Genomic DNA, 13,381 nt, shown 5'->3' on the forward strand with positions numbered 1-13,381 from the left:
AAAAGGAAAAAATTAAAAAAATCAAAAGTGCACAGTAAGCTTTAATGCCTTTTTTATGTAATTGTTAAAAATGTAATCTCCCTGAACGCCACCTTCCTTGTTCCTGAAGGTAATGTGTGATAGTAAACATAGCTTCAGGTGAAAGTTAAGATATTCAAGATATAAATAAATCAAGATATAAATGAAGTGTGGACATATTTTGTTGAGTCTAAAAGGAATGTTCAAAGGTAAAGTTGTGTGTATGTACATATGTGGGTAATTGTATACATTTTTATTTCAATAGTTATACTCACACACGTATAGGTACACAAACTTTTATAACCATGTTTTATGTTGAAGCAAAATTGAGAGAAAGTTGAAGATAGAAATGAAAAGAATGAATGTTTGAATTAACGTGAAATTTTTAAAATGTAGCAATTTATACAGAAAGGTTTAAAGTAAACAGTACACATGAATTTAAATGATGAATTACTTTTCCCAGCTTAATGCCTCAACAGCATCAAAACCTAAATCACATTTATATTACTCAATGAGAAAATCTCTTCCAGCTAAAGAGGCAAAATATCTTCAAAGTGATTTAAATTTTTTTCTACTTAAGGTGGGATTACACAAAATGATTTTACCCAGGGGAATCTAAATGAATGAACTGAAAAGCTTAATCTGTTTCCTGAACAAAATTTTATTGGATAAATGTTTCTACTTAATTTCTAATGCTAATATAAGATTTCCACACTAGTCATTTAAAACAAACACATTTACGCTCCTGCAGTGCTGGAGGTCAGAAGTCTGAAATGGGTCTCGTTGGGCTAAAACCAAGATGCTGGCAGGGATGGATTCCTTCTGGATGCTTCAAGGAAAAATCTACTTACTTTCCTATCCAAGTCCAGGTTATAGTGCAAAAAATGTAAATGTGTCTCTTCTAAGTAAGTTTCATAATAATGGACCAAATGGCAGTTCCTAGTATGAAATTCCTAATTGTATTGGAAACTGTGTTGAAACAAAAGTGTGTAATGCCCAAGGTTTATATCAAAGAAGAAAGTTCTTCCTAATTGGAAGAGTAGAAGAACGGTTTTCTGTAGATATCAGGGGCTGTGTCTCCACCACAAGCCAATAGTTTGAAGATTGAAAAGATCCGATGGAGACAGGATCTTCAGTCTTAACTTTGGAGAAAATTTTAAATCAGGGTTGGGCTAAGGGTCTGGGAGGTTAGACCTGTGGAAGCCAGCAGAGTTCATGAGGAAGAACAAATAAAACCTGGATTCATTTGATGTTAATCTGGTCTATCGGGAAAAGAGGATCTCCAGGAAAGCTTTTCCTTCTGTCCAAACTAGCGTCCCTCAGGGAAATCATGTGCTTAGAAGTTGGAGTAAGAAGAGGGAAATGTGTCTAATGAGCAGACATAGGGAGCTGTAAATGTCTCCTCTGCTCAGTCCCTTGGCCTGTGCAAGCTTGGGCTGGATGGAACATCATTGTTGCTTCAGGAGTCCTAAGTTTGGCTGAGACTAATGCTAGACTCCTCCCTGCTGTCTAGTGTGGAGCTTCAGTCTCATCATCAACTATCCAGGAGGAATTTGGACTTCCACTCGGTGACCTTCTTCTCAGAGTGTCCGACCAGGTGAGTCCGAGAGCCCAGCAGGTACTGCGAGAAAGGGTCAGAGAGAATCAAAGACAAGCATATACACCTGCGGTCACCTGAGAGCCACCAGCCTGGACCAAAGCTAAGAGACTGCACAGTTGTTTTCTTGCCTGATTAACTAATTAACCAACGCATTTTTCATGCTGAAAAGAAAAGGGAACACTGAACTTAGCAACACAGCAGTGATTGCTGACAATTAAGTGATAGCAGCCCAATTAGAGAAGGGAATGGGAGGCATAAAGCACTTCCAGTAAAATGGAACATGTCGAAGGGGTTTTGCAGTTAGAGGGAGTAGAAAAATAAGAGTATCACACAAAGAAGGATGTCCAGTGAAGTGAGGGCATTTCTTTTATATTTTTAAGATGGGGCCTATTCAGTGATGTTTCCACATTGATGAGAAAGATCCAGACCAATGTATTGCTTGTGAATATTACCCTGCAATGACAGTTTATGAGACATTTATTCCACAGTATCTTTTTTCACTCTGAATATTCACAATAAAAGATTTATGTAATAAGTAAAAAAGGTTATGCTTTACTTTGCAATTATTTCATTACCTGTAAAGCTGAATATATTTGTGTTATTCATTTGTTTTCTCTATTGCAATTTGTCTGTACAAGTTCTTTACATTTGCATAGTGAGGTCAGTGTTTTTATTCCTGTTTTTGGTTGTATTCTTCTAAACAAGGAAATAGAGTTTTTGTCACTAACTTTGTGGTTTGCCATTGAGCTCTTTCATGTATGTATAGATGTATATGTGGGGAACTGTGAGTATTTATTAACAGTGTGGTGTCAATTCTATCACTCAGTCATATTGTGTTCTCTCTATTGCTTTTTGATGTTTTATTTTTCTTACTGAAATATTAAGCTGTCTCTTTCTTATTCTTCACTTTTGAATTTTTGCTATAAACAAAAATAAAAGTTTTTCTGTATACTTAGTGCTAATAAGTTACCATTTATACATATTACCAATTTGTTTTTACATCTCTGCTGTTTCCTGGTTCCTTTTAGCATTTTGTGATTAGATCTGTTTCCAAACTTTGCAAGGTCTTCGACCTTCATCTGAAGACATCCTTGTTTGCACTTGACCGGAGATCACCTTGACCTTCTTTAAACATGTGTGAATCTATATATCTTTATATTAGGTTAAATTATAACTTCATTCTGCTTTTCCCTATATTTTAAAAGGCTTTCTATTATATTCTCTTATTTCAAAGTATTTGGAAGTTTAATCTGGAATTAGTAACCCATGTTGATATCACTAAATTATTATTTCATGTCTTACATAAGTTAGTTTTAGATTCTCCTTCAATTTTGCTTATTACAGTTATTTTGAAACCACTATACTTAACCTAATTTCATTCCTACCGACAATCTTTATTCCACAAATTCTTAGTTTCTTTTAAAACTTCTCTTCCTATGTTATGCACACATACATGTTCATACCCTTTATGCGAAAGCGTGAATAGTATCCCGTGCTTGTCATCAATGCTCTTTATGTTTCAGTGCGTTCGATTTTCCTCTGCATCTACTCTTCCTTCTCACCCAGTAACACCCCAGGGACTTGCCTCCAATCAACAAGTGAAACACTGACGTTATTTCGGTGTCTGCATAACATTTCATGGTGTGACTGTGCTACTCAGACTTTGAAAGCCTTTTATATTCTTTCTCAGTGCATTGCTATTATAGAAATTACACAAAAATATTTTGATATTATTCTGTTAAAACTCTGGCTCCCCACCAGAGGAATGTTGTTCCCCAGGGGATAATGAAAAATGTCCCTAGACATTTTGGCTGTCACTTAGGGAGGTGTCAGTAGAGGCCAGGGATGCTCTAAACACCCTTCAGTACCCAGGACTCAGGCACCACAAAGCACAGTCTGCACCAGAATGTCAATAGGATGTATGTATAGATGCATATGTGGGGACTGAGGCACACAGAGTAAGGAATATTTGTATTTTTGATATTTACAGCTGTTTTCAGGTTGTTTTCTAGCCTTGTAGCAGATTACATTTCTGGCATCAAAATTAGAGAATACTCCTTTGCTTCCTGTTTGAAATTTCCAAACCCAATGAATGGCACAACACTTTAAATGTTTTCCCAGACTGATCAGTGTGGAAGAGATTTCTGGGTTTTTTCTTAAACCATTACTGATTTTGATCCAAGATTCATATATTCAATCACCTTTTTGATTTGCATATAATTATTATATGCCCAAATATTGCATGCCTACTTTCGTACATTTATCAGCATTTCAACAGAGTTTTAAAACTGTTATTTCCCCATTGACATTTGATTGCCTATTTTTGGCCAATATGAAGTTTTAAATTTTGTGTAAATATGTCTCTTTTGACGTCTGCATTTCTTGTCTTATATAAGAAGGTTTTATCCACCTGTAGATTTTATATGCAGTTTTCTAGATGTTTATCTAAAATATATTGGTTATTCTTACACTACGTTCATAACCTCTGATTTTTTTGAAGATATCTGAAGTTTGGGAGAAAGTTCATTTTCTTCCAGATAGACTATTACCATTTTGCATATTGTTTCAATCAGTGGTTGGTTCTCCATTCAACTTTACTTACTAAAGTGGTTTTAATACCATGCTACCAAACTTGGTTTCATTCTCTCTTTATTTTTATTTTAACTTTTCATATTATTAAACTTTTTTCATGTAAGTGCACATATATTCACATCCCTTTGTGAAAATATGAAGATGAGTACAAAAGGTGAAGTCCCTACTCTTCTGGATCATGCGTTATAATGGCAAGGATGGAAGCCAATGAAATAAATGTGTTATGCCATATGTCCTCAGGCACAGCCACACAAAGAAAGTTGTTCAGTGTAAAAAGATAAAAGTATCACGGCGTGACCAGGATTTATAGAGCATGGTCAGGGGACGCCTTTGCATGTTGAATGAAGACCAGAACCAAGACTAGCGTGTGCCCATTAAGTTTCTCAAAAAGAAATCAAAACCCAAAGCTCGAGAACAACAAAGAAAAAATGCCAACTAAGAAAAGGGAGAAAAAGGCTTGCCTCATGCTCTGTCAGATCTTATAAAACCCAATTAGTCAAAGAATGTAGAATAGGCACTGGAAAAACATATCTTCTTGATATTAAAAATGTCCAACTTCTGTTGTACTTTATTTCCTTTTTGGGTTATTCCTTTTACATGTTGTTCTCTTGGGGTGTTCAATTTATAAGATGTTTGACACCGTAAAATTATCACCACTTTAACGTTCGACACATTTTTGTTTTGTTTTTTATTCTTCTGGGTATCAAGGGGATGTGATCAAGATTAGAATTCCCCAGAACCAAGGAAGATTCTTATTACTCACAGTCTCTCAGGGATCACCTGATCTTATGGGATTTTTTTTTCTCCTCATCCATTTTATTTTTTTATCTCTTTTTGTCTCTCTCTTTACTGAACAGATTTTTTTTTAATAGAGAGCTGTAAATGGCCATCCCAAAATAGAGCCCCAAGTTTATCTTCCAATGGGAAGCTTATGATTTGGAATTTCAAGATACCATTCCTATGTTCTTTAGGGAATAGATCATTGATCTGGACACTTTGCATCATTTCCATTTCCAGTCTAATCAGTGTGGCTGGGGTGAGAGGGGCATGGAAGTACCACAGCCCAGGAGGTCTTGATGTGTGTGTGTGTGTGTGTGTATGTGTGTGTGCCCTGTGGAGTGAGAGCAGTCCTCAGAGAACAGGTATACCTGGGCTCATATATTTCAAGGTGACTTATAATACAGAGGTGAGAACTCAATAAACAGAAGTTACTAAAGACAGGCTTTATTTCAATTGATGAGCTGTATTTACAACATAATAAAGTGCAAGAGGTACATGGTGTGGATGACAAACCATGTGTGTCTTGAGGTTTCAGCAGTGACACAGAAGCCGTTTCACACCTTGACCTTTGCTCACACTGTCTCATCATGCTCGTTCTTTCTCATTCATCTCACAACATCACCTGTCTTTTTTTGACGGGAACACCTGAAGCAAGCACTTCCTCTGGGCCTCTGCACTGGCCATTCCACAAAGCGGAACAAAGAAAATCATCACCACTAATAAACAATCTTTTACTAACAGGAGGAAACAATGCTAAACTTCTTACATATATTGTCAACCACCTCAGGAGGATGGACACCACTATCCTCACCATTTAGTGAGAACATAAACATTCAGAATGGTTTGGTTGTCTCTCGAAGTTCAAACACTACGTGGTAGATTCAAGATTCAACACCAAATTTTGTGATTCAAAAAGTTTGATGTAATATAATTTAGAAGTGTTGTTTACCATTTCACTTTAAGGATCTCCCACCATTGTTGTACATTGTGTGTTTCCTTTTGTAAATTGTGGTTTCATTCCCTTTGCTCATTTCTCTGGTGAGATAGTCAATCAGTAAGATGTCTTCATATTGTAAAGGTTTCACTCCTTTCTCTTTTGGATGTTTGGGGTGTTTTTTGCTTTATTCATTATTCTGGGCATCAAAGGGACATAAATGGGGTTGGAATGATGCCAGAACCAAGGAAGTCTGCTCCTGAGCACAATCTCTCAGGGACCACCTGAGCTTACTAGATCTTTTCCCCCCACTTCATGTTTATTTCTTTCCTCTCTCACTCTGTTTTTGAATTACTCTTTATATTTCTTTTAATACAGGGTACAAAATGGTCGTTTTATAACAAAGCCCCTTTTTCCACATCTTGAGAGGCTCACCAACTGGAATTTGGGCACTATTTCTACATTCCTTAGGGTAGAGCCAGTTTCATTTCCACAACACGCGTTGCATCATTTCTTTCCTAATTATTATGGTTAAGGGAGAGAAGAGCCTGGTAGCTCCATGGTCCCAAGACGTCACAGTACATCGTGTGTGTGTGTGTGTGTGTGTGTGTGTGTGTGTGTGTTTTGTGGAGCATGAACAGTTTTCGGGGCAGGGGTACCTCAGCTCATACACTCTAAAATGTAACATAAAATACAGATGCCAGAATATTAACCATGGATGGAGATGAGGAGGATACCATTTCTAGTCACAGATTTTCTTGGAAACAAAATTAATAAACGGCAAGGAACAACATGATCGAGGGCCTCCCTGTGCCCTGAAGTTTCAGCTGCAGCAGGGAGCCGCCTTATTCCTCAGCATCCTCTGACACCATCTCATCACTTTCCCTGTTGCTCATTCCCCTCAACACACTGGCTATCTTTTGAGCCTTGAATATCTGTAGAAAGACCTTCCTCAGGACTGGCTCCTTCCCCTGCAGGGCACACACTTTCCCCAGACAACATGATTGCTGTGTTTGGAAATCTGCTCATCATCTTGGCCATCAGCTCAGACTCCCACCTCCACACACCCATGTGGTTCTTCCTCCCCAACCTTTCCTTTGTAGACATCTGTTTCACCTCCACCACCATCCCAAAGATGATGTGGAGCACCCAGACATGAAGCAAAGTCACAACCTATAAAGGTTGCATCGTGCAGATGTATTTTTGTGTGTTATTTGCAGAGTTGTACATCTTCCTCCTGACCGTGATGGCCTATGTCCTCTTTTTTGATGAAGAAGATTGGCCCTGAGCTAACATCCGTGCCCATTTTCCTCTATTTTATATGTGGGACGCCTACCATAGCAAGGCTTTAGGAGCAATGCATAGGTCTTCAGCCAGGATCTGAACTGGCAAACCCTGGGCTGTGGAAGCTGAGTACATGAACTTAACCACTTCACCTCTGGGGTGGCCTCCCCTTTGTCCATTTTCTTACTTTCACAAAGTTTTTCCCAATCTTGAATTAGAAATATTTATAAATTCCTATTTATTTCTAGGGGCAACAAGGATTTCTTAAATAATTTCCTCTCAAATTACATATGTCATTCCAAGGAATTTTACCTGGTTTTCCTGGAAGAATAGTCATGAGTAGTATCACTCATATGGACAAAAATGCACTTGGCAACTAAGGCCATTTATATAATTTTATTGCAAAGAAAACTCTAAAACCATAGTTTTCACTTTGGGTTCATCATTCTTGTCTGTATTACTACCTTAACTGCTCTTTCTGATATTGTAGACTTTATGGGTTACTGAGTTTTATGACTGGTCCCCTGGTGTTATTCTCCTGTTCAGCTCAGTGTGCAGATTGTCTACCATAATCATGGCAAAAATTGATGGTCAAATGTTGATCTCCTAGTGGAGTCTACATGGAAAGGCAAATTTTGATAATAGCCTGACTTAATATGGTCTTAGAGTCAGTGATGGGTTTAAATATAACGAAGCAAAATTTTAAATCACATATTTTATTACTATGCAAAATATCTCTTCTCATGTTGTACATCTGCTCACTGAAGTGTGGAAAATTGGTGTCCACATATGAGGGGGTTTATGCATTTGAATGAAAGAATTATTGGTGTGTTTTTAGATTTTCTTGAACTATTTTTCTGTTTCTGCTTGAAAAATTTTAGTTCTGCCTACAAATATGATTCCTCTAGTGCTCTAAATAAAATATCCCCCTTTTTCTAAATTTTGTCATAATCACTAAAGGGACTGCAAATGAAAAATGTCAAGCTTACACATCTCCTTCTTTCTCAGAAATCTCTTCAATCTTCATAATCAAGTGGTGGCTCATGAGAGCTTGAATTCCTGCCCAGCCATGTAACTCAGGGCCAGCAGTTGTTCTCCACAAATAAATATGTGCCTCCAACCTCTCCAAGTCCCCTGCAATGCAACCTCAATATAGCCACTTGTTGTACAACTATCCGAAGTGAACTTGAACAATAGAATGATCATGAGTGTTGTCTTCAATTAGAATATGTGCCAAATAAGAAGAAATTGATGATCAAATTGCCATCATTTCTGTTTGCTTTGATTATTGTACCAAATAGCTATTGCTGCATAATAAATCATCCTAAAGTCAAATGGTTTAACATAATACCTTTATTATCCCATGGGATTATATGATGTGGAGTTGTTCTGACCTACACTGAGCCCCTTATGAGTCTTTGGTCAGCTGTCCATCTATACATTATGTTTTTAAGACTCATCTAGGATCATATGTGTGGCCATAGGGCATTTTTGTCTTGAACCAATTAGTGTCAATCTACTACATTTGTATTTAGTGTTTCAATGTTAATCTTCTACTTACAGGGAAAAGAGCTTATCATGTGAATTACTAAACTTAGTTCACTGTTTCTATATCCATATATGACACTTTGTTTTCTTCCCAGTTAGAAGAGTCGCCCACACCTATTCAGAATGACACAGCTACCTGCGCTCTAGATCCTACTCTGAGCCGTGCACCATTCTCTCCATTTAACTAACTTATGAGACTATGGTAACCTTCAATAGACCATACATATTTAAAATGTACTCTTTCTGGAATTAAAGGAGCCATACAGAAATTGAGAGTGCACACTGCATCATTACATTTTTATATAATTCAAGAAGGTGTACAATAAGCTTTAGCTGCCCTATTATATAATAGTTAAAAATTTAATCTCCTGAGCCTCAGTTTCCTGATTTCTGAAGGTAATGTGAAATATTAAACTTAACTTCAGATGGATGTTGTGAGGTATAAATGAAAATGTGGAAATGCCTTTTTAATTCCAAGAAAATGTTCAACAGTAATGAAGATATATATGTACATGTTATGTGCATTTATATATTTTTTTCAAATAAGCACACTCACACCCATACATATACCTATACACAGATGCATGTATAATCTCATCTTTTACATTAACTGGACTTAATAGGATGTTAGAAAGGATAGAAATGGAAAGAGGGAATGTTTGAATTAACATGAAATTCAAAGAATGTAGAAAAGTAGACACAGAGATTTAAAGTAGAATGGTTGACGCTAATTTTAATAATGGATTACTTTTCCTATCTTAATGCCCCAAAGCCTCAAAGACAGAACAAAAATGGGAAATTCGCTGTACCATCTATTAATACTGAATTTCTCCCAACTGACTTTAGATTTCTTCTTCCATTTAAGGTAGGATTTCAACACAAAATGCGCTTACACAAGGGAAGCTAAATTAAAGAACCATGAGGCTTAAATTTAATTCCCTGAAACAAAATTTTATTGAATAAATTAGGCTTTAGATTATTCCTGCTGCTATAACAAATTGTCACACTAGTGGCTGAAAATGGACAAATCCATGGTCTTACAGTTCTGGAGGTCAGAACCCTGAAATGGGCCTACATGGACTGAAAGCAAGATATCTGCAGGGCTGAGTGTTTTTGGAGGCTCAGGGAAGATTTCTTTCCCTTCCTATTCCAGTTTCTTGGGGCCACCTACATTCCTTGGCTCATGGCCCTTTCTCCATCTTCAAATCCAGTAGCTTAATATTTTCAAATCTCTCTCTGACAGGAACTTTTCTGCTTGCCTCTTCAACATTTAGAGGACCATGAGGGTTACCTTAGTCCCACCTGGGTAACCATGCTATTCTTCTTATCTTAAAGTCAGCTGGTTAGGAAACTTATTCTATCCACCACGTTAATTGTCCCTTGCTGTAAAAAATAACACATTCAAATGTACTGGGAACTAGACTGTGGACATATTTTGGAGGCTCTTATTCTGCCTACTAAAAGTCTTCTTCTGATGTATATTATTTGCTGACATCCGAGGACCCCATACAAAAGAATTAAACACAGGATTTATCACAGCTTCTGGAATGAGTAAATAGACTGTTCCTTCAAAATTACATACAAATTCACTTTTTGGTGAAGACCTCAAACCACCTACACCTTACTCTAACATAGCACCACAGCCTTGCTACTCAAAGAGTAGTCCATAGATCAGGGTCTGTACTATTAACATTATCCGAGAAATTGCAGAATCTCTGGGCCCACAGGATCTGCTCAAGCAGAATCTACATTTGAACTAGCATCCTGGGTGATCTGCATGCACAATGAAGTTGGAGAAGTGGAGAATGGATTTCTCACAGTTGACATTTGGGTCACAATAGTTGTTTATGCTGAGCGCTGTCCTGTGGATTGCTAGTTTTTAGCAGCATCTCTTCACATGTTGCCAAGTATCTACAAAGGCAAAATCATCTCTGGTTGAGAATACTGCCCCAGATTTTGAGAACTGAAGCATCCTGACAGAAATCCCATCAAGGTCCCATCTCTTACTTGGTTGTAACTTTGGGCAGATCTCTAAACCCCTCCAAGCACAGAGAATGGAGTTCATTATAGAACTGCCTCATAGAAGGGGCTTTTATGAGACTTGAATCACGCAATCCCTAAAAGGTGCTAACCTTAGATTATAGTGCATAAAAAGATACCAATATTTCTCTTATAATTAACAAATATTTTATAATGAGGTGTTAAATGATAGCTTTGAATCTTTAATATAAAAATTAAATAGAATTTTGGGGCAAAATTTTCATGGAGCCAAGGAATGTAGTGCTCAAAATCTTATATCAGAGTAACACAACTCTGCCCCTTGTTGAAGAGGAGGGCAGGAATTTTCTGGAGACTCAGGGGCTGTGTCCCCACCACAAGTCAATGCTTTGAAGATCCAAGGGATGTAGCCAGACAGGCAGTTTTGTCAGTCTTACCTGTTCGAGAAAACTTTAACTCAGAATTGGGAAAAGGTGCTAATAGGTCAGACCTCTGGAAGGGAGGAGAGTCCCTGGAGAAGGTGTAAAAAACAACTGGATTCACTTGACTCCTAATCTGGTCTCTTGGGAACAAAGAATCAGGAGGGAAAGTTTTTTTCTGTTTAGACCAGTGTCCCACAGGGAAAGAATGTGCTTCGAGGCTGGAAGAACAATAGGGAAATATGCCTAATGAGCACTGTAGGAAGCTGTAAATATTTTGTCTGTTGCAGTCCCTGAGTGTGTGCAGCCTTGGGCTGGATGGGACATGGTTGTTTCTTTGGGCTCCTAAGTGTTACTGGAAGAACAATTCTTACCTCCTTCCTGCTGTCTTGTCTGGGGACAGATCTTCGGTCTCCATCATCAACCACCCAGGAAAGAATTTGGGCTTTCACATGGAGACCTTCCTTTCAGAGGTCCCTTCTAGGTGAGTTCAAGAGCCCAGTAAATAGTCTAGGAGAGAGATAGAGAGAATGGAAGAGAAGAATGTTTACCTGAGGTCACCTAATAACTAATCCAGCTTAGTACTGAGCCCAGAGATCACTGTAGTTATTTGCTTGCTTGATAGATTAATTAATTTGGTCTTATTTATAATGCTGAAAGGAAGTGAATATTGAACTCAGCATCACAGGGGTCGTTGCTGACAAAGAAATCATGGTTAAGAAGCCAAATTAAAACAGGGAATGGAAGGTGTAAAGTCCTTACAATAAAGGTAGGACATAATGCTGAGGATTTTTGGAATCAAAGGGCATAGAAAAATAGCAAAATAGGTGTGAAAGGATGTATAGTGAAATGAGGGCATTTCTTTGTTATTTTTAAGATGGGGCATATTTGACTTTATTTCTGTATTGATCAGAAATATCCAGATCAGAAAGATATTACCTTACAACAGCTGTCTATGAGATACACATTTTGCAGTCTCTTCTCTCTTTGCAGTATTTACATGAAAGAAATTTTAATTTAATTGGTGAAAAGGGGTATGCAAATAACTTTACCTTGCAAACATTTCATTACCTGTGAGGCTGAATATGTAGCATCCAGCATCACAGCCACACACAGCCGCCATAGTATGACAACCTACAGGTGGGTCCTGTGGTTCCTAGACCAGGAAAGGAGCATAGGCCACAGCAGAGAGAGCACTGAATCTTAACCACTAGACGGCCAGGACTGGCTCTTAGTGAGTTAGCCATTGGCTATTTCTATTGTAAATTATCTGTATAACCCCCTTTACATTTGTATAGTGGATCAGAGTGATTTTTTTCCTCTTTATGACTGCATTTTTTCAAATGAGGAATTGAAGATTGTTTCATCAGTTTTGCTCTTTTTGCCATTTAGTTCTTTCACGTATAAGTGTATGTAGTTTTTTAGTAATGTGTGGTCAAATCTACCAGTCAGTCATATTTAGTTCTTCCCGTTGCTTTTTTAACTTTATTTCCTTGCTTAAAACAAAATGATAGGAAAGCTCTTCTGTACAATTAGTGCTAATAAATCACCCTTGTATCTGTTACTAACTAGTCTTCGCATCCTTGTTAGTCCTTATTTTTCCTTTTGGTCTTTTGTGATCAGATCTAGTTCTAAAAGTTGCATCGTCTGGATTTTGGCCATCATGTGGAAGGCATTCTTGTTTAAATTTGACTAGAGATCACCTTTACCTTCCATAAAAATTTGTGAAATCCACATATCTTTATATAAGAGGAATTATAACTTAGATATTACTCCTCCCCACATTTTATGCCTCTCTTTTATACTATTTTATTTCCAAGTCTTTGGCAGCTTAGTTTTCAATAAGTGACCCGTGTTGATGTCATTAAATTATTACTACTTTATGTCTTTATATAAGTTAGTTGTAGTTTTCCATTCAATTATGTTTCATATAGTTCTTTCGAAACCACTATATTTAACCTATCAATATTCTCATGGCCATTCTTTGTTCCATAAATTCTTAGTTTCTTTAAAAGTTTTCTTTCTACATTTTGTGCACACATATCCATACAGTTTAAACTCAAACGCACACTTAGAGTACCGAGCACTTCATAAATTCTCTGTATGTTTTAGTGCAGTCTTCTTTCTAGCTTGTCTCTCCCTTTCCTTCTTACTCAGCAGTACCTTGTGAACGTCCCTCTAATCAACTAGCGAAGTGCTGATTCATTT

At 37.4% G+C, this 13,381-nt stretch overlaps 1 pseudogene; it reads right to left on the reverse strand.

Moving 5' to 3' along the window:
* LOC124244576 (olfactory receptor 7A17-like) overlaps positions 1–11,591 on the reverse strand; it is a 21,504-nt pseudogene extending 9,913 nt beyond the window's left edge.
* Between the last annotated feature and the right edge of the window lie 1,790 nt (positions 11,592–13,381).

Source organism: Equus quagga, chromosome 9 (genome assembly GCF_021613505.1).
Source record: "Equus quagga isolate Etosha38 chromosome 9, UCLA_HA_Equagga_1.0, whole genome shotgun sequence".
NCBI lineage: Eukaryota > Metazoa > Chordata > Mammalia > Perissodactyla > Equidae > Equus > Equus quagga.